This window comes from Vanessa atalanta, chromosome 4, assembly GCF_905147765.1.
Source record: "Vanessa atalanta chromosome 4, ilVanAtal1.2, whole genome shotgun sequence".
Lineage (NCBI taxonomy): Eukaryota > Metazoa > Arthropoda > Insecta > Lepidoptera > Nymphalidae > Vanessa > Vanessa atalanta.
This window is the reverse complement of record NC_061874.1, coordinates 7,458,437-7,472,190: the sequence shown is the minus strand read 5'-3', so window position 1 is coordinate 7,472,190 and position 13,754 is coordinate 7,458,437. Positions and strand designations below refer to the sequence as shown.

At 32.3% G+C, this 13,754-nt stretch overlaps 1 protein-coding gene across 1 annotated transcript in view; it reads right to left on the bottom strand.

The window, feature by feature from the left end:
- Window positions 1-13,197, bottom strand: part of LOC125077763 (LIM domain only protein 3-like) — a 34,284-nt gene extending 21,087 nt beyond the window's left edge. Inside the window, exon 1 of the mRNA XM_047689806.1 lies at window positions 12,806-13,197. The gene's annotated coding sequence lies outside the window, so the exon portion shown is untranslated. The remainder of the gene's footprint in view (window positions 1-12,805) is intronic.
- Between the last annotated feature and the right edge of the window lie 557 nt (window positions 13,198-13,754).

The following is a 13,754-nucleotide window of genomic DNA, read 5'->3' as shown; positions in this document are numbered from 1 at the left end:
ATTAAAAACCCTTGTCGAATGTCGACGGCTTCACAGAACGAAATCGAAGCTGACTTAATCTCGTATACATGGAAATAAGGAATTGCTCGCGTGCGGAAAGTTTTTAATTAAATATTCACCCATTTGTAATTAAGACATGATTCAATTGGGCACAACAGAGTTACGTGACTTATTCTCAAAACCTTTACAGTTAGTTAAGGTACAGCGGAAATAAAAACAGCAACAATACGCTTTTTTTTTTGTAATTTCATGTAAACCTAGCTATTTTTATATTTCTTGAAAAAATATATTTTATATTGAATATTATTAGTGTTGCTCGCGTGAAAGTACTTCTACTAGGTGAATAGATCAATTTAGTTCCGAATTTTTAAATGTAATTTAAAAGGTCAAATTTCTTTATTATATTTATTTATTCACGTAATCAATTAACCTTGTAACCTTGGACCCACAAAACGTATTATTAAATGTTCATTAAGAAATGTATTTTTATCATGCATTGCCGTTTTAAATACAAACCTTGTCGGTGTTAACCATGTCGTATCGGCCAATTAAATGTACGGATTAATTAAGACGGACTTAATATAGGTTTAATAAAAGTTTCGCTAGAACAGTTCAATATACGTCTTAGTTATCTCTAAGTGATCCCCAAATGGTCCCACTGTAATCTCCTAGACATTTAATTTCGCCGTTTTAAATGAATCGCTGAGCTCATATCCCATCCCGAAATCCTCGCTACGATTGGCTCGTTCCGGCGTTCGTATAAATTCTGAAGGAAAATCATCTGCAGAATTCCAATAGCAGAGTGCTGATGTCCAAATTCATGATATATCGATGCGAGGGTCGACTCGCCTGTTTATGAGATATTTCATAACGCGATTTCAAGTAACTCCTTATGTTCGTCGCAAATTACACCGCAACCTGTCATGAACTTGGTCCATAATATGGCTTTCATGTCCTAAATTTAGGACTATTAATTAATACCAAATTCAACTTAAAAGTTCCAAACGTACAAACAGTTATTTATGCTTGCGATAGCAATAAAAAGGTCTGGTATGTCTTTGTTTCACGTAAATCCTGATATGGATGACATTGCTAAATGTTACAGTATAATAACAACAATGGCATTTGCAACAGCTAAATTAGCAACAATTTAAAAGATATGCTTTTGAAAACTGTACTATAATAGATTTCGATTTTATATGCAAATATTTTTATCATGAAATTGTTAGTTAATTTGGTATCAGAAGTGATTCGAATAAAGTACTCAAAAGATTGAGAAAAACATTGTCACATGAGCACTAATCTTTTTGGGAAACATGTCATCGTCTTGCTAATACATACATTTCAATAAAAAGACATAACATAAATTGCTGCTTTTAACAGACACGTGATAATTAATAAAGTGCCGCGCTAAATAATACTTATTTTCGAAAGGAATTTGTGAGAAGTTGTTGCGATAATAATAATAAAAAAAGACATGAGCTACTTAAGTTTAATTTAATTGCTCTATTTGAAACTGATGAATTGTATATTATTTTTATTTATAGTGCAAAGCAAGAATATTAATCGTAATATATAAATAAATGAATGAAAAATTATTCATATTATTTAAAATAATAAAATACAGTAACTTATCCGAATACGGTGATGAAGAGTTGAATTTAATTTGATATTATCGTAAATATTCGTATAACCTATTTTTTTAACAAAATAAATCGTATATATATAATAAGTGTTTGTGTTGTATATTATGCAAATAATAAATAAGAACCTTTTAAAAAAGTTTAGCTACTTATGTAAATATAATTTTAAGTGAGAAACGCAACGCCTGGCCGGGCCACGGACTGGAGCTCACTTGCTTTATAAACAGGCTTCCGTATTTTTCAATCAGAGAGCTGTCAAAGCGTTCTGACACCCTCATCCTATTGGCTCGCACTCGCCGAGCACCGAAATTGGTTTTCTACATTCAATCCATACAAAGTTTAATGTTATTCGTTTGCGATATCACCGGGATGCCGCCGATGTTTACCGACGCGCCAAATCATATTGGATTTGCAAACTTTTGTTTGCGGACTTTATTTCATTTCTCTGTTAGTTCAGGCCGAGAGAATATAATTTTATATATACCGTCCTCCACGAAACTCAACATCACCAATAAATTGTTGTACTTACTTCAAATGAACATCTTTTTTCGTTTTATACATATGATTGAATATAAGTGCCAGTTACAAATGAATTTAATCGTTCATATATCATATAAAGCCAAACAGTAAGAGCGTCATGGAGAAGGCTGTAGTATGGCCGCGAGCGTTCATAAATTGAAGGGCTGGTACCTGCGGCTTAATACACCGCTGTTTCCGATTCATTTCCGGACGACGCGCACGGTGCCGGATATTGCTTTTAAGGTTGCGCCGCACGCCACCGCTTCGAAATACTCGCATCATCCGCTCTCGCTACGCCACCCGCGCGCCACTTACAATGACACGCATTCCCCGAAACCAAAAAACCAACACTAAAAGATAACAATGCCCATTTAATAAATGAATAAAATAATGCCCTCTCTAATTGTGAGAATAAATTATTCTCTATACGCATACTTTTATTATTTTTTAATTAAAAGTTAATAAATAACTCTAAAATAATGACGGAACGCTTCGACGCTAATTTTTATTTTGTTAAATAGGTTCCCACATGTTTCACATCGCATGTTTTAAGTTTTTTTTTGTTTCGTTTTAACGTTACCCATGTGATTTGTGTAGCTTGAAAAGGCAAAACCTTTTACTGATTATAATAACGTTATAGCATGTGGATTCAATTAGCCGGTTTTGCAACACATTCAGTAATTAAAACGTATGAATATGAATAACCTATTAACTATTTTTTTTACATTACTTACTTTACTTTCAATTTTAGTTTTGATTATGGTTATAGTTGATGATGGTGAACTTCGTATTCCACTTGAGCCTCACTCAAAAAAAATATTAGATAAAATAATGATGCTAAAAATTCAGTTGAATTGAACTGAATTAATTATTTACAAACGTACTTAATAAATCTTTGTTATATTATTTAATAACATATAAAATAATCTGCTCAAATTAAAAATTAATTAAATTAGACTGTATGTTAAACTTATGACGTAACAGTTATGGCCTATACATAATTTATTTAAAAAAAACCATACGTATTCTCATAAGCAAATTTAAAAATAAAAAATTTAGAATCAATATTAAAATTAGTAATTTTTTTTGACATGATAACTTTAATGACATTTAAAAACAGAACGTCGTAATTATTACATCTTACAGCTGACTGTAAATAGTTTCGGTCGGAACAATATATTTGCATTTTACACAAACTTGTTGACTGTTTTTGATTATGTACAAATTTATAACGGTTTGTAATAAACATAAAACATTTAGAAATTTGAGTAAAATATTACGTCAAAACGGTATGTAAATAAGAAACTCGTCTTATCGCAGCCTGATTCTGGTCGCGAGTATATTAAATCGTTTCCATTACTTTAAGTAGATTTCGATGTTTATGTCAAACGCAGCGGCGATAATACAGCGATTTATTATAATATACTCTCATACTAATGGGGTGTAGGTGGAATGAAGCGTTCACTCAAATTAATAGACACGTACATATTTTCACATGATTACTATGAATATTAAATCGTATCTTACACCACTAAGAGAACACGCAAAGTTATGTTTCATTTAACGTCGTTAAGTCTTAATTTATACATCTAATGGTTGTTTGTAGCAAGGCTTGCGTATAAAATGCTTGTAAAATTGAAAATTGCTTGCATGACTAAAAACTTATTTCCCAGTTTATTTATATAATTTAAGTAAACAAATGACCTACTACTTTAAGTACGTTTTAACTAAACATCAAATAATATTACATGATAGGTGTCTCGTAAGTAAGTGTACCTCAATTTATCATTATGCAATAGGTTTAACGAGTTCAGGTAAGAGCCTATTAATCTTTCTTTTAATTATTATTTTATAAATCATTAATTGGCAATGTTCTCAATAATAATTTAAAAATTTAATAATAAATTTACATCACATTTACATTGACATCCATGAAATCATAATAAGCTAATACGGTATTACTGTGGGGTAAATCTCCCTTCGAACATAACAAAACCCTACGATCCCTTTTAATACGATAATGTTCTCTATCTTTCGTCTGCAGTCACACACACGACCCTCGTGTGCTAATTGAATTTAAGGAATAAAATCCAATCGGCCCGATTCTTTATTATTCAAGATCCAATTTGGATAAGGCCTGATCGGTCCGCGGGGGGGCGGCGGGAGGCCAGTCGAGAATAAAATTGGATTTGTCACTCAAAACATAAGACTACCTTAAAGTTTCGCAAGAAAGTATTGTATATCCAATTTTATTATTGATACTAGGTATGCTTGCTCGATTACTTATATCGCGTGATTTAATTAATTCACCATATTCATGGACTGTTAATTTACTTCGCCATCAGCTATGAAACTAAGTTAATTAATTTTATGTTACGTATTTTTTTATGTATTTTGTTATTGTTTTTGTTTTTTGTTTTTCGAATATTTAAGCGCATATATAAATTGAATTATATTTCAATCTTTCAAGTCAATCTTTAAGTAAACTACTGTAACTCAACAAAGTGTATCGTACAGACTAGCATCAGAACTAACCCATAACATTAAGTCGTGCAGCACAATCAATGATAACAATCTTCGTTTGCCTTTGAGAAATCCTATAATGTGTAATTTTAATTCTTTGGCAATATTTAAAGAAAATTTATTATTAGGTACGGGTAATAAATGTGACATTTACAAGATTTAAATATCACTTACAAAATAATTACTTATATTGATTGACATTGATTTAAAAGCCATATGGATTAAATAAATTGTGATCAACTTTTATTCTAATAGTCTTTTTGTACTTGAATACACTTATGTAATAATAACATTTTAATGCATTGTATTATGTAATAAATTTTGAAGTGACCCACATAGACATTGGTGCTGAGAAATTATGAGCAATACTAAAACCGTTCAAGCTCCGTCAAGCTTGTGATCGAGATGTGTCTGTTGTTACATTGGCTTACACACCCTTCAAACCGGAACACAGCAATACAAAGTAGTTAAGTTTTGCGGTAGAATATATGATGAGTGAGTGGTGCCGAATAGATAAAAGGTTTTTAATTCATTCCGCGATGGTACGTACCCCGACGAGTAAAAAGTACTAAGATATAATATACGAATATGCTTTTAAATGATACATAAAAAATGTATATAGGTTCTCCATTAAGAAATACTCTATCACAGAAGATATTCCACCGCATCGAAACAAAATATTTTAACAATATATTTGAGTTGTTAGAAGGTAAACATTAACTTTATATTTGTTACCCTTTAGATTATTATCGCATAAGACAGATCGTCCCGGCTGCTTGGCGGGAATCTGCAAAGAAATCTAATACTTATAGTGAATTGCACTTTATAAGCTATGTTGAAGTAGTTACGTTTCATTTTTGATTCAATATTACATATATGTACGAATAATATTCCGCATAAATATATATAAAAAAGCAAGTTGAAATTATACATTTTTTTTTTATTATTTTAGTATTCTTAAATACTACCTATTACTTAGTTGTAATTAAGAAGATATTTACTTTATTTTATTTCTATCGTCTTTATTAAATTTAATGAAAGTATTAAATAAAAATGGTGTAATAAATCATAACTCTACAATAACAATACTTCGATACCTGTATACTAAGCGACTTCTAAGTTGTTGCATTTTATATAGGTTGACTGTATCTAAGAGCTATAATGCAACGAGTAAGCAACATATGTTGTTCGACTTGCAGAGCGAGTGATGCGGAACATCAGTGAGCAAACGTGTGCCCGACGTGCCCGACCTGCCCTAATTGCCGCTTTCTTGCCATAGTGTCTGCGCGCAATTACTGAATTTATTAAAATAATTGCCTTGGAATCCTTTTTTTAACCCGATAATGCATTAACATCCTACTTAACTTAAATAAAAGAGATTACATATTTTATAGACTTAAAAAACGTAATTATATCATAATGTTTAAAATTTATATGTACGTTAAAAAATGTTGGCATATTTATAAATGTAAATAATATGTTATTTACGTACACCTAATTAAATAAGTCTCCTCATTTAAATAACCATTACCAAGAATATAAACAGTAACCTAATGTTTATTTGAGGCCAATAAAGGTCAGCGAAGCAGCAGTCGCAATGTTACAATAGCAATAAAACTTTATGGATTTGATATTTAAATGCGAAACTTACGTTATATAAATAACGTAGGTACTTCCAAAGTAGTATTGAACAATAAAGTATAACATTAAAAATAACGTATTTCATTGCGAATACAAATTTCTCTCCATTATGTAATAAGTAATAACTACTAAGGCCGAATATTCGCGGTATGTTCGGTATTTAGCACGCTTTCATTGAAAAAAAAAATATTGAATACTTGTATGTCGTATCACAAATAATATTATCTACGAATGATATTTTGATGAGTATATTGCATTTTTTTTATAATGCTTTTTATTTTTAATCAGTTTGTGATTAAGTATAAAATATTATATCATATCTCGTTAGTACAAATTATAATATTTATTTAGCAAAAATGGGTATTCGGTTCCATCGACATTACTATTAAAACCTAACCGGAACTATTTTAAATGTAATTTTAAAATTAAAAAAACACAAATAGAAATTACGAAAAATTCTATACGTAATAATAAATAATAGCATTTCATCAATACATTTCTAATCCAATAATAAATAGTGATAAACGATGAATAGTTAAATGGTTATTATTAACGTGTCAAATTAATTTTGCAGCAATAAATAAATCAAAGGTAAAATATGAACATGCACTTTCTCCAAGAACCAAGCAAAATAAATCTCATCGTGCAATAATTGCATAAACTTTCAGAAGATGTTTAAAGCGCTGGTGTAGTGAATCAGTCGACGATTCACTTAGCGCTAATTAAATCCGCCGCGGGGCGTGCAATACGATTGAATCATGCCGCCTCAACTGAATCATATATTACCACTGACTTGCGGATTAGCGTGTAACGAACTGCCGTCTATCTGTTGAACGTATGTAGTTGGATTTCAATTGTAATCATGTCATTTTTATGGTAATTAAGCTGCTTATATTGTCTGTATATATGTATCAATCTTCTATATATAATGTATAATTTTCTTTCGAAACGTGTACGTATCGAATATATGAAACTATGATCAATCGACGCAGAATCATCTGTAGATGCTTATAGACTATTAATTGTTTGAACTCCGTTGATCTTTTCCCCTTTTTTTGCCCAGCGAAGCGACAGATTAACAACTAGCGTATAAGTTCGACTATATATTTCTATTTATGATCTGATTTTGAAGATTCCATTTGCTTTCGTTTTAGTAAAGCTTCAACGTAGGTCCGATCCGTCTCAATTTTATTAGTATAAGTTATTGTTATTTTTTATTTGAAACTGACATTTATGCATATATTTCAAGTTTTACATTTTTTATTCTATTTGTAAATTTACAAAAAAATAATTTGGTTTGATTACTCATTTACAAAATAAATACTTAATAATAATGTTCTTAATGAGTACTTATCTATCCAATAATAAAATCTCATGTAACGAACGAGATCAGAAATTTTAAAATTGATATATAACTAGGTACACAAACGATCATTGGCGGCGCGGAAATTAAATAGCCGCTCATATCCGGACTGTGAAGTGTGCCTCGACGCGTCGTTCTCGATAGAACCGATGCACGTACATCGTGCATCGGACGCAGTCTTCACAAACCAGTCGAGTTTTACAAATGGCTATACTCACTCTTATTCATGCTTCACGTTTCATGGATGGTAAATATTACTCTTTATACTTTAATCTCTTCGATTCCATGAATAGTTTTGTTCGACTAGTCCTTGTGGACTTTGACCTGTAAGCTTTACAAGGCATTTCGACGTGTATATCTCAATAAAAATGCGAAACATATTTATAATATTAGAATTATTATTAGTTTCGTAATTATTATACAGTTAATGTATGTAATATTACTTACAATTCTACTTAAGATCTTATAAATGCAATCGATTGTTATTCAAATACATTTATCTCAATAAGCAATTAAAGCAATGTTTACAGCCGTTTCGTCGTATCAGCGCACGCGCAACAAACGTGAGGCGACAATCAAAACATATTATAGCCAATCAATTCTGATCAAATGCTGACACAGATAGATATTACCAAGAATATAAACGGGGCAATTAAGTCTGACAAATGTGTAGGTACAAAATAAATCCTAATAAACTGTTTTAAGGCTAAACAATCTTCGCGAGATCTTTGTATGAATCAAGAACGCTATTGTATTTTATGATATTTCTTTAGAAATACGTTAAACCTATTTATTTTCCTTGAACTGCTATATAAATCAAAAGTATCTAATTCGAATAACAATAACTTAAATAATTTTAAAGCAATTAAGACGCACAACATATTTTATGTTTAGAAACTTTTATGATATTCTTTCTTCGCTTACACATCATTTGTTTGATATTTTAAAAGTCTTGTAAACACAGATTTAATAGGACAGGTGTAGTCGAGTACCGAGACCCTATTATAAGTAATGACGATGAACGAACATTTTAGAGAAAAGCACTCCTGTTAGTGCTGGCGAGCCAATTAGAAGTGTTAGGGAGGTAGCTACTACCGCGCCGAGTCGCGCCGCCGGCTCTCGTCTTCCAATTAAACTCACACCCGTCGACAACGTACCGCCGGAGCCCGGAAGCAAGTACGTTCGCGTAATTGTGTAACTTGTTTCTAAACAAACCTCAGTTTTTATACCATAGATAACAATGGAATTATGTCAGAAAACACAAGAACTCCCCCTTCATTCTGCGTAACTATTGAGTTGTTAATTAAATTCACACAGCTCTATCGCTAGTCACGACTTGAACCTCTTGACGCAGTATTACAATTGGATAGGGGCGATTTCGCGTCGATATGAGGGTTTCGATCGAAAACGTTGATGCTTGTTTAATTACAACAATAGTGGCCCCTAATGAGAGTTTGCGCTAATAAGCGCAACAGAATGTAATCAACATGCTTCGTCGCTCTAATGAGCTGAGTTCCTGGCAAAAACAAGCAACGTCGACATTTTACTGAAGATTAATTAGGCGTTCTGCCTATACAGGGACTTGCACTGCCCGCACCGGAAACTCTTCTGTTTCTAGCTTGTTACTTATTAACATGTTCCTTAGGCGCTGTACGCTGAAAACTCTCTTAATTAATGATTCCATAGAAATCGCTATTTGCGGCATTCGTACATTTTCACTCTTTTTATAAAAGTCTTTATTTGAGTACAACAAAGGCGTAACTACGAGCAGTCTTCTTTAAGTAACTTCTATTGACAACAAAGTATACAAACCTGTAAACGTCGTTAACTTAAATAAGCACGTTTGATTACGTCGTAGCTAGCTACCCCATTAAAACTTAACGAGGGGCAACCCTGGGGAAAATAACTAACCCAATTTCCCTTTGCCGGGAAATCATTAAAAGTCTTAAAAGGGTCTTTTCATATATATTTTTTAGCCTGAAGCGTACGTGCAAATAAACACATTTTTACATACTCGAACAAACAATTCCCGTAACGAGGCGGGAGAGTAACGAGCGCGCGCAGGCGGCGGTGTCCAGCTAGCCGCGGGTCCTATCCGCGCTCGCGTCCGCTGCGTCGTCCGCGTTCGCTCCCGCGCTCGCCGTCTCACTAATTGGGAATATACAGCCGGATATGTGTCTCGTTACTCGCGCCTACCTATCCCATCTCACTGACACCGCCGCTGATTTATCACGGCCTATACATTAAAATTGACTACTAACCCTTTACCAGATTTGACGGCAGTGACAATAATATATGTATTTATGAATATGCTAATTAACTTACGATACTTACAATGTTCTTCATATTATATTTTTTTATTAATCCATGATATTATATTGTTCCACATAAATATATGTATATATATGTATTTGTGCGCGTGTGTGTGTAATCACCATATGTTTTCTCTTTATTATTTAAAAACAAATACAAATAAAACGAACCAATTAGAATACTATCCAATTAAAAATAATTATAATTAGCGACAGTTTCAAGCTTCTTAATTAATTATTAGATTTTCCAATTAGCTCTGTTTGCGTTCACTGTTTAATTAATGGATGTGTGCCGTATTAGTGTCGGTTACAATCTGATCCGAGACTCGGCAATTACCGACGACTACAAAACACATCGAATTTCGCGTAATTGCTGAGAATATTACGGCTCCGAACTAAATTGTTCTCGACTTAATTAATTAAGCTTTTGTTTCAAACTAACAGCAAAGTGTAGAGTTGGCAATTCTAAATTGGATCTTGTAATTACCTTACCCTCTTGTGCAGAAACTGTCTACTTTCAATTATAGCCAAAGCTTACTTAATGGAATCAATTATAATTGGGACACAATACGCAACCTAATTAGTTAATGTTTGTATAATTAATTCTAAATATTTTAGCAGCCATAGTAGCACTTACAGAATACGCAATATTAACTCGTTGAAAACAAAACACGGTCGTTGACTTTCGTTAGGACCATTCGTCGATTCGCGGCTCCGGAAACAGTATGTTAAAATACAAGATGTTAAATAATACAATGCTAATTCAAGCAGAATACTTTTTTTTCTAAATCCCGCCTCAATTGTACACCTTTTATATCTAGTACTTATAGATTGCATTATATACAAGTATTATTTTTAGTTCAAGAACGTATTGACAAAAATACAAGAACAGAAAGATATATTTTCAAAGCGATTAAATTACGCTCTGGTAACATGTTATAATCGAGAATATTTTATGTTATAACAATTAAAATAATGATGACTAAATGCATTACATTTTAATAGCGCTGAGACCACATTTTAATTAAATTTAATTCGACGATAGTTTAGAATTACCGACCGCTTCATTAATTGGAACACTAATAAATTATATCATTATTAATTAAAATATAGGCCGTTAAATTAATAATTATTTTTTAACATAGAATGGGCTTGTTTAATTAGCCTAATCTTGTTAAGGATATTATGTGTAGATATATAATCGATAAAATCGTTATAATACTAATAATAATAACATAAAATAGAAGTTTAATTAAATCTTTGTTATTTGATGTTCAATTTTTTGAATTGAATACTTAAATGACCGCGATATCATAAGTAGGCGATTGCTAGTGTTTACAAGTGTTGGACGTGTCGGCGTGATGAAATAAATTATCTTGTATTCAAACTACAACTTCAAAAGGCGATATAAAGACTTTGTCCTGCAGTAGGTTGAGTTTAAGTGATTCCAGCTGTTGTCGAGTGTTGTCGGAGGGGAAAGAGTCTAAGAACGAAGTTTAATTAAGACACAACAATTAAAATAACAAGCGACGGGCGTGGCGAGTCATTATGCGGGGTCATGGGAGCGCATGCGACGTCACTAATCCACTAGACGTACTTTGTTGCTTTTTCTTTTGTTCTGCTCATGTAAAGCGTGTGATAAAATAATAATGTCATTATTTACTCATGGATATGTATATATCTAGATGTGACTATACCTTAATAGATATTTATTAATAAATTACGTTGATGAGCGATAATATTTTTCGAAATAAAAACAAATTGCAATTTTTAAATAAAAGTTCCATTTGTTCGGTATAATGATTATTTTAGCAATAACACTTCGTACATATTGGGATATGAGAAAGCCTTTGTACTGTTGTGGGCCACAGTACAGAGGGTTTCTCTCCTCATATGGAGAATATTTTAGAGTTCGATCCACCACGCTGCTCATTGCGTGGCGATGAAAACTTAGGTATTAGATGTAAGATGATTTTTTTCTAATTAATTTGTTATTTGGTTTTTCTATTAACATTTATTTTAGAAATGTCAACATATACATAATTCTTTAACAAAAAAATATATTTAGATATACGTTTTTCTTATTACCCAATCGCAAGATATATAAAAAACAAAAGACAACAAACTTTAATCAATAAAAAAATCAGATATATGCAATATTAATGTGGTTATTAAATACACAATTGCAAAATTTGTTCATTACTGCGTCAGTTCTGCCCAATGGCAATGATTAATAGCTCGAATCATATAGGATTAACTATGTATGTATGGATGTTTAATATGTTGTCGTAGGAACAGTCGCATAAACATAAATAAAAACTTACAAAAGATAAATACGTATGTACTTATCTTTTTAATGTACACCTATACTGATTAATAACATAGAGCTTTCGTTAGTAAAGGATTTGTTTTTAAATGTTAATTTTCTACTTCTGTATGTAAAAAATACTCTGATATTTTAATTTTATCTATAAATTAATAAAGTAAGCCTATTCATATTTTTTAGTAACATCACGATTGGAAACGATTGAACTGCAGCATGCAGTTAGTTACATCCATTCAACAAAATCAATTAAATGAGAGCAAGAAAATCTAATCTTTGAAGCACATGACTTAACATAAAAATATATTTAAGGAAATAGTAATCATCAAAAAATAAACAAACACATCAATTGTCATATAAACAAAATCAAGTACACATATTAAACGCTTCAATATTGTATACATAACTGACAAAAACTTTTATTCTATTAATATTTCACCTTATATCACCTACAAGGTAATATAATAAATATTAAGCTTACCTTTACAGATGTTGTCTTGTGCTGAAATATACACACTTCAACTAAAAGTGCTCGTTTTCAACGTGTCTTTCAAATCCAGAACAACAATTTCACAGTTATTATATTAAAACACTAAACCAAATTTCGCTTGTCCACTTAAATTGTCACTTTGAATACGATTTATAGGCTCTATCGCTTCCGAATTATGAAGTGAATAGCAGCTAGTAACGCACTCGAGCTGACGGTCTTAACGTTGATATCGCCTCGGTCTATTAAAATGTTTCACGATAATTTTAAGAAAATATCGTGAATGTTTTTAATGAACGAACACGTGTAAAGTTTGCTGCTCAGAAGAGGCAAAATAACACGTCCACTCTCAACGGGAGCTTGCGGCGGAATGAGCCGAGCGCGAGCGACAGCCGAAAGAAGGCCGACACGACGTCGTGGTTCGGGCGCAGTGCTAAGGGCGGGCGCCAGAAAACGGGGTGGAATGGAACAACACTCTAATATAATGATGGGGTCGGAACACTTTAATGCTTTAATTTGAAAAGTACACCAACAACAGCTTTAAAACCTTTAGTAAACAGTCTGCAGGTGTGTGCTCTTTGATTCATTGATAAACGTTTTGCTTTTAAAGAACCCTTTAATCAAATAAATCTAGTGTAATTATTGAAATGTATAAGCCGGGCTTATTCCATTCGTACATTGTACAAACCACTAAGAATATAATATTCCATCGCTAGTGAATACCAGCCTAAATTCAATTCCACCCCATTCTCCATACCCTTTTCCGTAGAAAACCAATCTTCTTTACATTCCCTCGTCGACAAATTTATGCTCGTCCATACGTCCCCACGATAGGTAGCCGCTTGTGAGTAGTAGAGTCGATAGCTGCCGGACAGTGTACATTATTAAGCAACCGGTGGTCAACGGCAGCCGCAAAGAAACGGCAAGTGTATGTCCAGTGTCC